At 40.4% G+C, this 19620-nt stretch overlaps 1 protein-coding gene across 2 annotated transcripts in view; it reads right to left on the bottom strand.

Moving 5' to 3' along the window:
- VRK1 (VRK serine/threonine kinase 1) overlaps nt 1–18661 on the bottom strand; it is a 74076-nt gene extending 55415 nt beyond the window's left edge. The window contains exons 1-2 of one of the 2 annotated variants that reach the window (XM_080808050.1): nt 18567–18643; nt 8767–8940 (exon numbers count right to left, since the gene is read on the bottom strand). The gene's annotated coding sequence lies outside the window, so the exon portion shown is untranslated. Of the gene's footprint in view, nt 1–8766; nt 8941–18566 lie in introns of both variants that reach the window. The other variant, XM_080808049.1, reaches the window with a different exon arrangement.
- Between the last annotated feature and the right edge of the window lie 959 nt (nt 18662–19620).

Raw genomic sequence — 19620 nt, 5'->3', positions numbered from 1 at the left:
CACTGTATCCTTCTGATTCAACCCCAACAGTCCTGGATATTTTCCTTGCTTTCTAGAATAAGATGTTCCAGGTTCCTCATGCACATTTTCCTGTCCCAAACCTAAAATCAATCACTTCTACAAAAAGCCTGTCTCCTTTTAGTGGAAAATGGATTAGAGACCAAAATCTGGGCCCTACAATATTCACTGGTCCCAGGTTGTCATTATTTCTAGATCTTTTTAGTGGACAAAGCTAGAATTCTTTTCAGTGAGAAAACACATCACAAGTTTATATTGATATATTCTATTCAAATTTAAGATTAAAGCGTTTTTGCTTAACTTCTTTGCCTTTATATCTGTCTCTAGTCTCATGTGTTAAAATTCTTCATTCCAAACATTAACCTAAATACTTAACTGAGACATATTTCTTCCCTTCAAATTTTTGTTATTTTGTCAAACATTTACATTTCCAAAACTAAAACAACACAAGATGTGTTCAGAATTCTAGCTTCCATTCCCCAGCTTTCCTGTCCTTTCCCTCCATGTAACTGTTTTGATTAGTTTTTAGTTTTAAGCAGCAAGTAAAATACATGTATCTGTATAAACTGTGTCTTAGGTTAACAGGCAAAATATTATATACCTTGTCTGTCACCATGATTTCTTTTACTAACATTATATCCTAAAGATCAATAGCAAATAGGCTCAGCTTCATTCATTAATAAAATGCAAAATAAAATTACAGTAAGACTTAATTTAGCACTAAAATCACATTGTTAAGCTATCAGATTAGCCAAATTCAAAGAGTTAGAAAATACCCTGGGTTGACAAGAGTATGAGGCCCTATGACTTTAGCATTAGCTACCAAAATGTTACATACACAGCCCTATGGCTCAGCCCACTTCTAGCAATTTGTCCTATAGGTACACTCACATCCTGTCAAATGTATGTGAAAATTAGTGAAGGGAAATCTCACTAAAGTGGAGTCAGGGGGCTAGAGGGGGAGCCATACCACTCAACATCAATTACTAGAAGAATCGTCCATGACAGATCCAGCAAAAGAATGGTCAACAGAAAAACCATCAATTACAGGCCCCACAGGAATAGACGTACATTACATCTCCCACAAGAAATAGTCAGCAGCCCAGCTCAGCCAATGAGAAACCTCAGCACCCAGAATCCTTGCTTCTCTCCAGCGGACTTTCACTCGGAACAACCTCTCCCAGCTTCCTCTTTCTTCCCCATAAAATAATGTTCCTCTCCTTTGTGGAACTAGCCTCTGGTTTTGCTATAGTTTGCTTGTCCTGAATTATAGTTATTTCTGAATGAATCCATTTCTGCTAGTAAAATAAATGTTACTTTAAGGTTAACATGTACATGGATATTCACTGCAGCATAATATAACAAAAGACTAGAAACATCTTTAATTTACATCAGAAGGGAACTTATTAAGTGAATGATGTCATATCCACAGAATGAACATGCAACTTAAAAAATGAGGTAAACCTATATACATCAGTATTGAAAAGCCTCCAAGATACAGTTAAGTGAAAAATGTATGCTGCATATGCTTGAATATATATGACCAGCACTCCCAGGACTTGTGCAACAACGCACCATGTGTAGAGACAGCATATTACTGGTACCCTATATAACCAATTGGGAAAAGATGCCTTCATGGTAGGTTTAGTTTCTATTCTTTATCCTCCTATATTGTCTAAATTTCTCATTCTGTGCATTTATTTTTCAATTAAAATATTTTCAAAGCGTTCTTCATGAATAATGAAAGAACTTGTATTACATAAAATACCAAGTAGCTCTCTCTAGTGTTGTTACTTTGGAAACGGCCTGTACGCAGGATCTGCCTAAGTCAGCCCAGCCACCGCTTCAAATTAAAAACAGAGCAATCGACTATGTAGAGAAACAACTCTCAGTGCCTATATTAGCAGACAAGACCACACCTTTATGGTTTTGAGGTAAAGCCTAAGTCAGTCTTTAAAGAGCAATACAATCTGAAAGACTACTGACTGAAAGTGAATACTGACATGAAGTTCTTACATTAATATGATCATTTACTTTTGCCCAAGTAATCCTAAATGAGTAAAAATATAGATGACTGAATCTATATGAGAAAGAATTAACCATTAATTACAGTTCTTACAAATGAATGAACTAACATATAACAACAGCTACCCTCACTATTAAGCATCTATATGGCAGGCTCTATGTTGGCTAATTTAAATGCACGATCTCTGACTCTTAAAATAACCACAAAACACAGGTGGCATTATCTTGACTGCATATAACAAAACTGGGAATAAGAGAAGTTAAAAAATTTGTCCATGGCTTTTACAACCAATAAGTTAGGAGGGCCAACCGAGATTCAAAACACATGTATAAAAAATAAAATTTTTGCAAAAATGCCTTTTGGTTACTTAACACAAGCATTAAAAGAGAGCACATACCACGGAATAAATCATTTGCAAAACAAGAAGTCTTAAGGTGGTAAAATATTTGCTTTAATATTACAACTGAATACTATTACAAACACCATCAAAACAATATAAAAAATAAAAGAGAAATACATTCACATGTTACTATAAATATCCAACCCAACTCTGAATAAAAAGAATGACTTCCAAAGATCAAAAGAACAAAAGTAGTAATGAAATAAATCACTGATGTAAAGATCTTCAAAAGGAAGTTTTTCGTTGTTGTTTTTAACATAAAATATTAACATAAACTCAGGGAAAAAACAATGTAATAAACCACTGCAGAGTATTTGAAAAAAACAGTTAATAGTATATGTACAGAAACACTGTACTTGATGAGACTATCTTCAGGTTCCAGTGTAAAACCCAAAACATTCTAAAGTCCGTTTCTCCCGCAAACTCAGCATCTGAATGATGGCACTCTTGTTACCATTCTTTTTTTTTTTTTAATTTTTTTTATTTATTTTCAGCGTAACAGTATTCATTGTTTTTTCACCACACCCAGTGCTCCATGCAATCTGTGCCCTCCCTAATACCCACTACCTGGTTCCCCCAACCTCCCATCCCCCGCCCCTTCAAAACCCTCAGGTTGTTTTTCAGAGTCCATAGTCTCTCATGATTCACCTCCCCTTCCAATTTCCCTCAACTCCCTTCTCCTCTCCATCTACCCTTGTCCTCCATATTATTTGTTATGCTCCACAAATAAGTGAAACCATATGATACTTGACTCTCTCTGCTTGACTTATTTCACTCAGCATAATCTCTTCCAGTCCCGTCCATGTTGCTACAAATTCTTCACTAGGTGGTCCAGACAAAATCAACAACTCAAAAATCTAATTTTGCCTACATGCAAAGGAAAGTAAAATGCAAATTTCAGCACTGAGTGGTGTTAAGAGCACTAGACTCTACAACCTTGCCCACATTTCACAGCACTATGACACTATATTACCATTAATTGCATATATGTCACGCTCTTTTGACATTTTTTGTGAGAATCTGGAAATTAAGGACCCTGTCTAACCCTGGTATCCCAAGTCTGACATGAAGTTGTCACCTTGTGAGAAACCAACACATTTTTCTTAAGAATGGACTGAATTATGCTCCAGGTCTATCTGCTGTGAACCTAAACATGATCCAACTTCTCCAGGTCTTTTTCCCTCACCTGTAAAATTACTTGGATTAAAGTCTAAGCCAGGAGTTTTACCTACTGATTTGTAAAGAAAGAAGCATGGTTCATTTTAGAACCAGTATGAACTACAAAACTACTATTCCAATAATCAGGAGATGTACATTTTCCAGTCTAAGGTATTCCACAATTCTATAGGTTGCCAAGGGAAGCTGTTGCCAAGAGAATGCAAAAGGCCTGAAAACCTTCTTAACCCTCTCCCTTACTACAGAAAGAATGAATGGTCCCTTAACAAAATGAAAGAAAAACAAAGGAAAGAAAACCAAGGCAAAAGAATATTTCTAGTTGCAAATAAATCAAACTGAACGTTAAAAGGCTAACAAACTCAATAATAAAAAGACAATCCAATTTAAAAATGGGCAAAGGATTTAAACAGACATTTCTCCAAAACAGATGTACAAATGGCCAACAGTATACAAAAAGGAGTTGGACAATGGTAGTCATTAGGGAAATGAAAACCAAAACTACAGTGAGATACCACTTCATACTCACAAAGATTCTAACAAAAAGAGACAATATAACAAGCACTGGTGAGGATACGGAGATATCTGAACCCACCTACAGTGCTACTGAAAGTGTATAATGGTGCAGCTGACTTTGGAAAACAATCCGGCAGTTCTTTTAAAGATGTTAAACACAGAGTTATCTCATGACACGGCATGTCTACTGGTAGGCACATAACTTAAAGGAAATAAACATACATCCACAAAAAAACTGTACATAAATGTTCATAACAGTATTATTCATAATAGTCAAAACTTGGAAACAACTCCGATGCCCTTGGGCGGATGAATGAATAAACCAACGAGCTCTACCCATACAATGCACTACTGCCCAGCAAAAAAAAAAAATGAAGCACTGACACCTGCTACAACATGGACGCGCCCGAAAACATTATACTAAGTGAAAGAAGCCAGTTACAAAAGACCCTATATTTTACAACTCCAATTATGCAAGATTTCCAAAATAGGCATTACAGAGACAAAAGCAGACTAATAGTTTCCTAGGGCTGTGGGGGGTGAGGAGAGAATGGAGTGATTGCTAATGGGTAGGAGGTTTCTTTTAAGGTTGATGAAAATATTGTACAATTAGATTATGACAATAGTTGCAGTCCTGGGGAGATGTTAAAAACCACTGAACAATACTCCTTAAATGAGTGAATCGTAGGATATGTGAACTACATCTCAATAAAGGTGTTTAAAGAAGTTAATGAGAAGAAAAATGCAGTATCAAGGATAATAAAGGAAGGAACAATATATCTATACTGGAGTTACACTGTTTTGTAGAAACAAAACTTTACCTCCTGAAAGAAGGGTAGAAGTTACCCCAAGGCAGGCCCCTAAGAACACAAAGGAACCAGCAAATGACAGATTTCCTGTTCTGTCATCCAGGTGGTTCCTGACTACTCTACTTAGGACACAATTACAGTGTGAAAACCTGACATTCGAAGGCACACCACTTTCCAGAAGCGCATATGCAAGATGCTCCGGAAAGGAGACTGTTGAGATTAGAACTCACCAGTCACAAATGACTTCTGATGATTCATGAAACTCTACACCATATCTGTGACTCTTAGAAGTCCAAGTAGAAACCGAAGTAAGGGACAAGCATAAGGAATAGTATATGCAAAAGGCTTTCGAAAATTGAACTCGTGTCCTGAACCATGGCTTACTAAAACGGAATAATGAGTTCCTGGCAGGGGACAAAAAATACCAAGAAGATCAGAAGACCATGTCTGGGCAGGGACTTGCCAACATGATCAAAAAGCTGTGTTTCATCAGTAGCTTAGATGAAGATCTAAATGGCCTACTCATCACTACTGGCAATAGCAGAAAGCTGGGAGTTACCAGGAACACATCAGATAGAACTCAGATCTAAGAAGAGTCTAACAAGCCTAAATAAAACTGTAGAACTACACAGAATGATCTAATAAACCAGAGTCAGAACAAAAATCAGAACACGTTTCTTTCAAATCCTTTCTTTTACAGATGAAGCTAAGGCCAGAGGGGTTTAATAACAAGCCAGAGTTCAGAAGGTGCATGAAAGGTAGGTTAAGGCTAGGAATATAGGAACCCTAATTCCCAGCTGTGTCCACCTGACCCAATGCTACTGGCTACTACTTGTATGGTTAAATATACAGGGGGAGGAGGGTAGGGAGGATCCTGACCTCCCTAACTCATAACACACAAAAATCAATTCCTGGAGACTCAGATCTAAATGTGAAAGGTAAAATAATAAAGCCAGTAGAAGATAACATAAAAAAAAAAAAAATCTTCGGAGCACCTGGGTGGCTCGGTCGTTAAGCCTCTGCCTTTGGCTAAGGTGATGATCCTGGGGTCCTGGGATCCAGACCCACAATGGGCTTCCTGCTCGGCAGGAAGCCTGCTTCTCCTTCTCCCATTCCCACTGCTTGTGTACCCTCTCTCACTGTGTCTCTCTCTATCAAATAAATAAATAAAATCTAAAAAAACAATCTTCATGACTGTTGGGTAGCAAAAGTAAACAGGTCACAAAAAGCACTAACCACAAAGAAGACTGGTAAGATGGAACTGATTAAAATTTAGAATTTTAGTTCATCAAAAGACACATTACAAGAGTGACATGGCAAGCCACAGGATGGGAAGAGATTTTTTACAATTCATGTATTTGACAAAGAATTTATATCCAGAATATATGCAAACTCCAATAGTTCAATAAGAAAATGACAACCCAACTTATCTAAAATGGGCAAAAGACTTGAACAGTCACTCTGCAACACAGAATAACCAAATGAGTAACAAGTATACGAAAAGGTGCTCAAAATGCCTATCAAGGAAATGCCAATTAAAATCACACTGAGATCTACACAACCAAGGAATGGTTTAAAAAAGTTCTAAATGTTTAAATGACAGTACCAAGTAGAGGCAAGACTGCACAGCAACTAGATCTCACATACATTATCAGTAGGAGTATGAATTGGTACAACCGCTTTGGAAAACTGTCAGCAGTATATATTCATCAAAGCTGAAGATACATACACACTATGGTCAATAACTCTACTCTCACATACCCAACTAAAATGAATATATATGTGAACCAAAAGATATGAGTAAGAATTATTAAGACAGCATTATCCATAACTGCTCCAAAGTAGTCATTACTCAAATTCATCTGCTAAACAGTAGATAAACTGTAGTATATAATTTGTGATGACTTTTAGAAATGGCCACAATTTCGGACACCTCTCCCAGAAAGACATGAGGTCTATGTTCCCTCCTCTTGAATCCAGGCAGGTTTGTATCTATTTCAACCAACAGTACAGCAGAGTGACACTGTATGACTTTCAAGGATAAGTCACTTTCAGGAAGCTTCCTCTGGGAACCCAGCCGACATGCTGTGAAAACCCAAGGCCTAGTGGAGAATTCTATGTGCAGCTGTTGTGGTCAACAATCCCACATGAACCTCGTCTTTGAGACACCCCAGCCAAGGTACCATGCATGTGAGTGAAGGAGCCTCTAACCAATTCTAGACCGCAACTACTACAGAGCATGGACAAGCTATGCCCACCAAATTCCTAGCCCACAGAATCCGTGAGCCAACACAACGGCTACTGTTTCACTCCACTAAGTTTGGAGTGGTGCGTTATGCAGTAATCAAAAACCAAAACTAATGACTGTACAGTAAAAGATAACCAGAACAACAGAGCTATAAAACAACAAACTACACACAGCAAAGATGAACCTCAGACACGCGCTGCATGAAAGAAGCTTGGTAAAAAGGACTATATACAGTAAGATTTCACTTAGCGGGCAAAACTAAGCTACAGTTATAGAAGTCAGACTATTGGTTACCTTGGGCGGGAGCAATTACTTGAAAGAGGCACAACAGGGGCATGTGGAGTGCTAGAAGAGTGAACGTCTTGCTCTGGGTGGTCGTGATTTTAGTATGTTCACTTTGTTTAAAAAAAAAAAAGTCACTGAGCTAGGTCCTTAATATTTGTGCTTTTTCCAGTATGTATATTATACTTCAGGGGGAAAAAAATTTCTTTTTAATCAGTAGAACTTGGTAACTCAAATAGATGCAAGAGTGTGAAGAAGAAATGAAGAATGACTCTAATTTTCCAGCTATAACTGACTAGGTAATGCCATTAACTGAACAGTTAAATGATAGGGCAAATACCAATGGGCAGAGAAAGCAGACCACATCCTATTCATTTTGTATTCAAGTATCTATCACTGTACTTCACATAGTCACTCCAGCCTTCAAGACACTCCTCTCATTTTCATCCTACCTTCTACGCACCTCTCCCCTTGGTAGTCTATCTTCCTTCCTTTCTCCCAGATGCCTCTTAATATTAGGGGTCCCCAGGCTTCCATCTTAATCCCCTTTTCAATCTCCATGCGCAAATGCACACACATGCAAACACAAAGGCCCTGCTCCTGTATTTTCAATCTTAGTTGATGGCATCATCACCTACTTCCTTTAAAAAAAAACTTCCAAGTCAACCAAGAATTAATACTGTGGTTAGCTAAATCCAATTAAAAAAAAAATTTAACAGGATACACATAAGCTCCCGTGTTGGACCCCAAAACTAATGCCTGAGAATAGGCTGAAGATACGGCTTAGATATATCTACTCAACATGATCCAAGTTCGATGTATGATGTGGTCATCAAAGCTATTATACAGCTGATAATAAGAACACAGTACGTAGAAGAAAGGTATTATTCTTCCCCACACTAATACAAGTTTATAGAAATGCTATATCCGAAACAAGAGATGTGACTCTATTTTTACTGATCAAACCAGCCCCAGAGTACTGCATTCAATCCTAAGCACTACAGTCTAAAAAAGGAATTAAATCAAAGGAAAGCCACCAATGGGTTGAAATGACACAAAAACATGCTTTGTAAGGAACAACTAATGAACTAGAGATGTCTCAGCTCAAGAAGACTGAGAAAAGCTGATGACCATCTTCAAGTATTTGAAAAAAGACATTACACAGAACAGAGATGCCACTTGTTCTAAGTGTCTCCAAAAGACAGAATTGGGTAGCAGAAATCAGAAAGAAGACTTCCACTCAATGTAAGAAAAAGCTTGCTAACTTGATTAAAAACAGGATAGTATGGGGCACCTGGGTGGTTCAGTCAGCTGGGTGTCTGCCTTCGGCTCAGGTCATGATCCAGGTGTCGCGGGATGCAGTCCTGCGGTGGCTTCTCCCACTCGGGGGGAGTCTTCTTCTCCCTCTGATCCTTTCCCCCTCTTGTACTTTCTCCCTCTCTCTTGCTCTCTCTCAAATAAATAAAACCTTCAAAAAACAAAACAAAAAACAGGATAGGCTATCTCTAGAGCAGGGATTCTCAACCTGGGATGATTTTGTCCCCATGGCAAGGGATGCTAACAGCCTACTATTCAGAGAACCCCTTGCCCCAACTAGGAATGACTCACCTAAAATGTCACTAGTGCCATGGGTGAAAAGCCCGCGCTAGAGGTAGTGAGTTCCGTCACTGGAAGCGTTCCATTATAGACCAATCTACTAATATCCAATACATGACTTTCAAAAATGGTGGGAGATAAGCTGAAAAAAAGATTTTCTGTTTCCAAAAATTCTCCAGAGAAAAATTCCCTCTGGTATGTTAAAGCAACGATGATAGTAGTGATGATGAACACTGACTGAACACACACTGTGGGCCAGACGTTCTACCAAGTAATTCACATACACATCTCACAGTTCATGATCACAACCAGGCTGAAATAGGTATTATTTTACCTTGATTTGATGGTAAAATCAGGTGGCCCTAATGTCATACAGGGGTTAACATTTGAGCCCAGATCTACCTGACTTCAATCATATACCTTGCTGTCCAAAGCACAAATATTAAATGACTTTCAAAGCTTTTGTTCTCTAGAAAATAAATGAACAGCGCATATTCTAGAAGTATAGGGACTGAACAGGTTTGTACTCACTGCAAACCTAGCTGGCCAGAAGAAAGAGGAAAGGATTATTTGAAGTAGTCCTGTGATGAAGGAGAGAACAATTATCCTGATTGTCCCCAATTGCCTACTTCTGTAGAGCCAAGAAGCTCTTATATACCCATGGAATCTCAGTCAGAAGCTGAAATTAATGATGACATCCCTTTATCCATAGGCGTGAAAGCTCAGGATGGACAGACGTTTGAACATCCCCGACTGGGAATCCTGCCCTTAACAAATACACTAGATGCAGATACATGGTTTCTTGGCTGCCTATACGCCCGCCCATCTGTCAGGATGGCAGTGTGCCTGCTCACATGTTGGTCAAACTGTCACTAGGGCATAGGTGCCAAGCAATGATAGTTTTAAATGGGCAGCTTGCATAGCACTGTAAGAGCTTGCTCTTCTGCAGAAAAAGAAAAAAAAAAAAAAATCTACGTAACAATACTGAAGGGCTGCAATCACAAATGAAATATTCTTGGTCAATTTCAACATTTCAATGGGAAAAAGATCTAGACTGGTAGAAAAGAATCAGACTAAAGAAATTAAATCAAACAGGAAAGGTACTCTGAAGACAAGCAGTTGCACCAAAGCTTTTCACACTGCCAATCTTTCATTAACACACGTCACAGTGATCTCTTCGGCAGTAAATTCTTGCTCAAGAAGTCATCATTGTTTTAGAAAATGGGATGACATGCTTTTCCATGTTCTAAGTAAAAAAAGCAGAAATGCACTGATATTTGGCAATTTGCCTGAGATTAAGTTCTATTTGTTGGGTGATTATTTTTTAAACGACAGAAGTCCAATCAATATCCAAGATAATGTTTTAAATGCAAGAAACAAAGCAGAAACCAGAAGAGATTCCCACAGATGAATTGGGGGGGGGGGGAGTATAATTAGTTTAGATAAGGAAATCAAGAAAGGAAACCGGTGCTAAGAAACAAAAACTGAATAATCTGGGTCACCAATTAGCAAATGAGGACTCATGGCCTGTCCCTGTCACATCCTCCTGACGAAAGGAAAACACTTCCGAAGTACAGGGAGGTTCCTATTCTGACCTTAAGGATCTGTCGGGTCACTTTTATGAAGTATCTAATGTTTTTATCATCTGGAAATTCTTCCAGATTCTGACCTATAACTCATCCTGATGCTGCAATTTGAAACACGTGTCCTTGTTTAGCCTTCAGTAATTTAGAAAGATTGCTGGCCCTCATTCTCTGTAGAGCTCTTCATATACAAATGGCAGGACACACTGACCAAATAACCCAAGTCTCCTCTCTGCCATGATGAAATAAAGGCAGTGCCATTAGCTCTCCTCATTGGACCAACTTACTAACTCTTTGTTTTCACCATTTCAGTTGCTCACCTCGAGGACCCTCAGGTTGATAAGAAAAGTCAACCATGTCAACAATGAGTCAATAGAAACTACTCTTCCTCCCACGTGTACTGAAATGTACTGAAAGTAGCATTAATTTGGAAGAGTTTGGAAGTGCAGCAGAGTTCTGTTTGCCAAAGACAGTGGCAAAAGTCTGAAATCTACCAGGATTCTTCCAGAAAATACTAGGGACTTCATACTCTGGACATTACACCAGTTTTCCAGCTTTCCAGTAGACAGCTGTGACACAAAGCGCTAAGCCAAGGGCCATGGTTATACCCTGTTCTTCTTTGTGAACCTGTTATCGCCACATAGGGTCTACAACAACCTCTATGCATGCCATTTCTGCTGGATCATTTTCCTGCTCAAGAACCCACAAGATCAAATGAAACCAGTTAGCAACACTATAATCTAGCCAACAGTTACATTCCTGAACAACTATCCACTTCCCTCCTCCCCTTCACGTGCCTGCTCCTGAAAACAGCCAGTTCTTATTTTTTCTAGGACTTGTCTTTGCTCATGCTATTCTCTAGAGTGTTTTCCCACTCCTCTCAAATCTGTACATACTTAAGACTCAAGCCATGCCGTACTTACATAAATTTATATTAATGTTCATACTTCACTGCACACTCACTCCCTATCTTCATTTTGGTATGAAGTTTACCGTGTATGGCCAACTGATTTTTTTTCACAAAGGTAAAATATGATTCAAGGGGGCAAGTGTAGTCTTTTCAACTAATGGTTTTGGAACAGTTGGACATCCACAGGCAAAAGGAAAAGAAAAACAAAGACTAAAGACATAAACCTCATATCCTGTGCAAAAATTAACCCAAAATGGATCACAGATCTAAATGTAAGACATCAAATTCCAAGTATCTTTCTGACCTAGGATTAGATAAAAGAGTTCTGACACATGCATGATGCCAAAAACACAATTCATGTATCAATAAGTTGGACCTCATCAATTAAAATCTTTTGGACTACAAAAGACAATTTTAGGGGTGCCTGGGTGGCTCAGTGCGTTAGGCGTCTGCCTTCGGCTCAGGTCATGATGCCAGGGTCCTGGGATTGAGCCCCACATCGGGCTCTCTGCTCAGCGGGGAGTCTGCTTCCCCCTCTCTCTCTGCCTGCTTCTCTGCCTACTTGTGATCTCTCTCTCTGTCAAATAAATAAATAAAGTCTTTAAAAAAAAAAAAAAAAGACAATTTTAATAGAGGAAAAGACAAGCCACAGACTGAGAGAATATATTTACAAATCACTTCTCTGGCAAAGCACTTGTATTCAGAATATACAATATACAAAGGACACTCTAAAATCAACAATAAGGGGCGCTTGGGTAGCTCAGTGGGTTAAGCCTCTGCCTTTGGCTCAGGTCATGATCTCAGGGTCCTGGGATCGAGTCCCCCATTGGGCTCTCTGCTCAGCAGGGAGCCTGCTTCCTCCTCTCTCTGACTGCCTCTCTGCCTACTTGTGATCTCTGTCTGTCAAATAAATAAATAAAATCTTTTTTAAAAAAATAAAGAAATAAATAAAATTAAATCAACAGTAAGAAAACAAACAATCCGAACACAAAATGGGCAAAATATACAAACAGACGAGTCACCAAAAAAGATAGATGTTCAACATCATTAGCCACTAGGAAATGCAAATTAAAGCCACGATGCGATAGTACTGCACACCTATCATCATGGCTAACATAAAAAATACTGCCAACCCCAAATGCTGGCGAGAATGTGACAAAACTGCATCTCTCATAGAGTGATGATAGGACTGTAAAATGGTACAGCTATAGTGGAGACGTTTGGCAGTTTCTTAAGTTAAACACTCACTTACCCCACAACCCAACATTCGTACTCCCAGGCATTTATCCTAGAAGAATAAAAACTTAAATTCACACTAAAACCTGTACATGAATACACACTTCCAATTATGGAATGAATGAGTCACAGGAAGGCACAAGGTAAGGAATATAGTTAATAATGTAACAGCGATGCATCCTGACAGATGGTAGCTATACGTGTGGTGCAGGCAGCGGAATCCATAATGTGTCCAATAACTTTTGTACACCTGAAACTATGTAACGTTGAGTCAATTATACTCAAATAAATCAAGGGGGGGGAACAAACCCTGAACTTGAGTGTTCACAGCAGCTTTATCTGTAATTGCCAAAAACCAGAAACAATCCACAGCTCCTTCAGTGGGTTAACAGTTAAATGAAATGTGATTGAGCCATACACTGGACACACACAGTACTATTAGCAAAACCAGAAAACTGACATTGATACAGTATTAGTAATTAAACTACTTATTCGAATTTCAGTTTTTACATTCTTTTTCTGAGCGTATTTATAGTCCTAGGACAGTTCATCATGTGTAAAGACTTTTGTAACCATCCCAACAATCAGGATACAGAACTGTTACTACGTAGAAATTCCTCTGTGCTACCTCTTCAGAGTTAACACACCACCCCACCAGCCTCAACCCCACAGACAATGATTTGTTCTCCATTTCTACAATTTTATCACTTCAAGAATACTATATAAGCAGGGGCGCCTGGGTGGCTCAGTGGGTTAAGCCTCTGCCTTCGGCTCAGGTCATGGTCTCAGGGCCCTGGGATCGAGCCCCGCATCGGGCTCTCTGCTCAGCGGGGAGTCTGCTTCCCCCTCTCTCTCTGCCTGCCTCTCTGCCTGCTTGTGATCTCTCTCTCTGTCAAATAAATAAATAAATCTTTTTTAAAATTTTTTTTAAAAAGAATACTATATAAACAAAATGATACAGTCACACACCCTTCTGAGATTGGCTTTTGTCACTCGATAGTACAATGTCCGTTAAGCTCCACCCAAACTGTCACATGTCAGCAATATTGTTCCTTTTTTTATTATGAGTGGGTGTTCCATTATATGGCTAGACCACATTTTATTTAACCACTTACCCACTGAAGGACAGGTGGAGTTGTTTTTGAGTCCTGGCTATTATTTGAAAAGCTGCTATGAACATTCATGTACAGGTCTTTGTGTGAAAAAGTTTTCATTTTTCTAGGATAAATACTCAAGAATGCAATTGTTAAGTGTATGTTTAGCTTCTTAAGAAACTGCCAAACTCATTTCCACAGCAGCTATACCATTTTACATTCCTACCAGCAGCATGAAAGGTAATGTAAATTTGCAAAGTCACAGTTTCTAAAATACTTTCTAAAGGCCTGACAAACCAGGAAGATTAAGCCTCTAAAGTGTCATAACCTGAGCTTAGTTTGTAAAAAATGAATTTTTAAAACTTTTATCTTGATTCCCAAATAAAAGACTTCTCCTTACTACCTCTCACAAAAAAATTTATACTTAGATATAATCCCTTTGTTGCTAGCTAGCTCTGTTGCCATATTATATAGTAAACTGCAATAAGAAGTGAAAAAAAGGCAATATTGCCAACAGAAACAGTACAAGTTTGCTTCTATGTCTTCCAGACATAGCTTTTGAAGACTGAAGGTTTAAAAGCACTTTCCAACTCTTAGTATTGTGAAATGTGTTCACAATGCATTTATACATAGTATCATCAAACAATGGCACTTGTTCAGCTGTTACTTGGTAAAACAATTGGAGAAAAAGCAATTAATCTGAAATAAAGCTATAGTTATCTTAGCTGTAAAATTTCCAAATTCATGATTTTTTAAAATTTTAAATATAATTGACAAAGATGGATAATGGAGTCTCTTTTGGGTTCTTAAAACGAGGAGCTAGCTGTGGAGCAGACATCCACGTGCAAACAGCAGCAAGAAAGCCAGCCTGCAAAGAGATGAAAAAAATGCACAGAAAGAACTCTAACTTCCCCTGAAAGAGTGGGAGATTGCCGGGGGGGGGGGGGGTGCTGCTGTCCTTGTTCCTAATGACGTTCTGGTTCTTCAGTCCCTTGTGGGACCAACTAGATAGTGAGGTCCTAAGACAAATGTGCCTTTCCAATAAAGTATATTATCTCTTTAAAAGGTAGAGGTTGGAACACTCCTAAATCTCCCAACTAAGAACCCTGCAATTTAATTATATGACTCCACCTACTACATCATCCCACTTAATGTATATGGCTTTATTGGTAAATATCTTGGTATGTGCGTATGTTTAATATTCCTCCTAAATATTAGCCAGTGTGAGCAGTGTCGATCTTAATTTAATCCTAGAGTACTGGTTCCCATCCAATAGGCCAGAAAGCCATGGAGAGACAGGAATTATTGCAAAGAATCATCAAAATCCATGTATCTACATGAAGACTAAAGAAACAATATGATTCACACTATATTTTCCCAAGTTGACAAAGATGCTGTGGCTAACAAATGTCTTAATAAATTTACTGGAGAATGCTACTATGAAGTAGTTTTTCTGTCATTAATATTTACTGATGAAAATTAAAAATCTAACTCCTACTGGGAGGGAAGGACACATCTCATCCCTCTCTAGGCTCTCTAGAGAGCGTTCCTTTTTGAAGGAAGGGTAGAAGGTCCTAGAGCACCTGGGTGGCTCAGTCATTAAGCATCCGCCTTTGGCTCAGGTCCTGATCCCAGAGTCCTGGGATCAAGTCCACATCGAGTCCCATATCAAGGACCGCACTGGACTCCCTGCTTGGTGGGAAGCCTGCTTCTCCCTCTCCCACTCCCCCTGCTTGTGTTTCCTCTCTCACTGGCACGCTCTCTCTCTCTCCCTGTCAAGTAAATAAATAAATAATCTTAAAAAAAAAAAAATTGTGGTAGACTGTGCTTGGTTTGAGTGCAGAGATGAAAGACAACACTGGGAGAGGTGGGGCAGAAGGAACTGGGAAAGTGAATGACATTACTTCAAAACAGCAACCTCAATGCTAGGTAAGCAGCATTCAGGAACCAAGCTGGGAAAAAATTAAAGGGTCTGGCCTTCTTCTCATATTTACAGTGCCAAGTAAGAACATATTCACAGGCGTTTCAGTCAAGGGGCTAAACGTATTCTAGATTACAAACACATCCTAGCTAAGTGCTTTGTCAAGATTGCCACCTTCTAAACTAATATTATATCCTTATTAAAAATTCCGTATTTTCTAAATTTATCAATAAGAATGTAGTTTTTAAAATGTGTCCTAAACATATAACTTCTTGTGTGCTGGATGCTAGATAACTGAAATGAAAAAACGACCTCTATTAACTTAAAACAAACAAACAAAAAAGTGTTTAAACACAACTCTCCAATGGCAAGGACAGACTGTTCCTAGCCCAGTTCCCGACATACAGTGAGCAGGTACGGGATGTCTAGTGAATCAATGAGTCCATTTCCACTCACTCTGAAAAATAACCTCGGCAAGCCTGGAAAATATCCTACAACTCCAAAAACTACCCTCCAGTCCTACTCAGTTATCAATCTACTCTCATAACCCAAGAAGACCAATTTGCATGAAAGCCTCACCCACACACACCAGAAGCAGCACTTAACTCCCATTAGGTTCACTGCCTGATATATGGTGTTTATCAGCATTTGCACATTTGCATAAATTCAGGAGTCACCTTTCATTTGATATAAGGTAAATTTTAAAGCTTCCAGTAAGTTTTATTTTTCAAATCAAAAATCCTTTCAAAATTGTATTTTTCAATTCAGAATTCTATTCATAGTACACTGTTATCTTATTACGATGACTTTAAGGCAAAATACACAGTTATCAAAATAAAAATCGTACTTTTTCTTTTCTAGACATTTAGGCATTCAGTTATATATTCATTATTTCACATTAGTTCTCAAATACCAAAAAAAAAAAAAAAAAAGTGGCCTATTTAAGAAATTTTAGGGTCTGTCAACATTTGGAATGTACTGCTGGTTTTATTTATACACTTGCTTCCTGGAATAGAACTTAGCCTAAGCTTTCCACAGAACCATTTCCTGGGCACTTAGTAACTTATTCTATGCCAGGTTCTATGCTTGACACGTTACTCCATTATCCCATTTGTTTAACAAATACCCTCTCATAATTTTTGCAGTACTAAACAAGAAGCCACTACACTATAAACCTGATATCTGTACCAGATACTAGCACTAAATTTACAGTGATACTTCACACAAGTTTTTTGTTATTAAATTCAAGTTGTTCTACTGTATTAAAACAGAATTGGATCGGCAATGTTTGAGATGCACAGAGAATAACCATCTGGGATCGCTTCAGCAGAGAAAGCTATTATTAGGTGACTACTTAAGTCACATTCCTTCTATGGGTAGATGAACATAACCTTATCTATCCAGAAATTTAATTCCAATTACTACACGCCATTTTGAACAGCATAATCTAAATAAAATGATTACATAAAGAACCCTAGCTTTCCTCTGAAATTGCTTTAAAATTGCAGATTATATTCTCCCCAAAGAGATGCTCAGCATATGGTAAAAAGGTGTCTTGATTCTGAACCCTGAAAAATAAATCATGACATTTTTTTCCCTCTTGTGAGTTCAGACTCAACAGACAAGCAATTCGTGGAGGGAGGAAGGGAGGGAGGGACGGAGGGAGGAGGGAGGGAAGGAAGGAGAGGGGAGTCCGGAGAGAGGATGGATGGGTGGATTAATGAGGCTCTTCAACAGCTCCCTAAAACCGCCTCTCCAACAGCAAAACTACTATTTCCAAGTTGTTGCAAGAAAGGCAGTTGGGGGGAGGAAAGGAAGCGTCGATACAAAGAAAAACAAAAATGAGTGACTTGACAAAAAAGAAGTTAAAAAAAAATGGATGGCCTCAAGAGGAACCTAGTGTCTGCCTCTCTCTCTACCTCTCAGCCCAACGACTCTGGTACTGTCCGTGGAATTTAACTGCATCACCTAAGAGCTCTGAGACTAGAACCAAAAACTATTTCGGCGGTAGGAAAAACTATGTGATGCTCTCGGATACAACTGCATCAGCAGAGGCTGCCCCGTGTCAGCCAGGGCAGGAGAAGGCATACGAAATCCCTTAGAATGGAAACGACCCACGGAGCTCCACGCCCGGCACTATGCCCTCCAGGCAAGCTCTTACCGGGCCTCCCCGGACGTTGACAGGGTGCTAAGGAGGCAGTCTCCCACCCTAAGGGTCCCGGGCCTGGAACGCTACCCTCAGGGGAACAGGCTCCTTCTCCCCTCTCAGTTCTCCAGTCAAACCTCACCTCCTCTGGGATGCCCTTCCTCACCCCCATCACTCTGGCCTCCAATCGCATGTCCTGGTTTCAAAGGAGATTTCAGGGTCTGCAAACTGTAGCGTTTGCTTCTATTCGGTGTTTCCCCTCCCGAATGTGAACTTCATGATGCCAGAGGGACCTCCTCGGTCCTTGCTGGCCCCTGGTCCCCGGCCCTGAGACCGGGCCCCGAGTGCCCAGGACGCGAGCCAGGTCTGAGCGCGCGAGAGCGAGCAAACAGGCGGGAGGGGTGGAGTGGGAGGGGGCGGCCTGGCAGGTGCAGGAAGCCGGGGCCGCCGCTGGGCCTGAGGGGAAGCGGCAGGAAGGGACGCCCGCGCGGCGCCGCCCGGGGTCACGGACGCCCGGACGCCCCGCGCCGGCCCAGCCCCCGGCCGCCCCTCCGCGGCCCCCGCTCGGCGCCCGCGCTCTCGGACCCCGCCGCCCGCGGCCTCCCTACCCCGAGCCGGAGATGCGTCGCCTTCTGCACTGTACGAACTTCCCGCCGCTTTCGCCGACTTGCAACTCCACTGCGGCGTCGGCCCCGTCACACCCTGCAGTATAGAGCCTTCCCATTGGCTGAGGGCGAGCGGGAGAGGCGGGGCAGCCGCGGAGCGGGGCGGAGCCCGCGCCAGCCCGTGCCGCCTCCGCATGCATGCTGGGAGTTGTGGGCCGGCGCTCCCACTGTATGCTGGGAAGTGGAGTCTTTCCCAGGCCCAAGGCGATCCGGGTCCCTCCGCCCGCCTGGGCTTCCGGGAAGTGTGGTTTACTGCTTGTGAGTCAGTCCTGATCAGATACTGTACCCTCCAATGCTGTTGGAACCAGTATAAGTATTGCCAGTGTTCGCAGTTGCTTGATTTGTTAAGTAAGTGTGTTTGCAAAGGGGTGGGTGTAAAAGAAGCCCTAGAGTCCCGTGGACTAAGGGTCTCCTCTGCCTACTTGCGCTCGCGTTTTCCCACCTTCTGCTCCAGCACCCTGGAAGGTTCGTCCACCCCACCATCTCCCCAGCTTGGTTCAGTGTACCAGGGCCTGGATCTGGAAGAGAACAGCCCGCAATGCAAACCCTAGCTCTTTCACTTTGTAGCTTTCTGACCTAAGGCAAGTTACTTAACCCCTGTAAATCTTGCTTTCCTGTTTGTCAGGATTAAATTAGATGATCTATAGACAGTATTTTGCACATAGTAGGTGCTCAATAAATGATAGATAGTATTAATATTATTCAGCCCAACGACTGTCAGACATCTAAATCCTGTCTTTCAAAGCCTCCTTCAATGTCTACCTAACCTTCTCTATCATCTCATCTATAATTATCTTATGCCATGGTTTCCTTTATATTTACAATAAATTGTCTAAACCTCCATCAGCCATGTGGCTGTAAGCTCACTGAGGACTGGAACAATGTTCTAGCTCAAAATCACCAAAGCCATAGGCAGAAGGATATTGGCGAGGAGGTTTGTTGAGGAGGATGGGTATTCCCCTGGATCCTTGTTGGCAAGGCACCTCCAGTTGGTTGG

The sequence above is a fragment of the Martes martes genome, assembly GCF_963455335.1.
Source record: "Martes martes genome assembly, chromosome: 7".
NCBI lineage: Eukaryota > Metazoa > Chordata > Mammalia > Carnivora > Mustelidae > Martes > Martes martes.
This window is presented reverse-complemented; position numbering and strand designations above follow the sequence as displayed.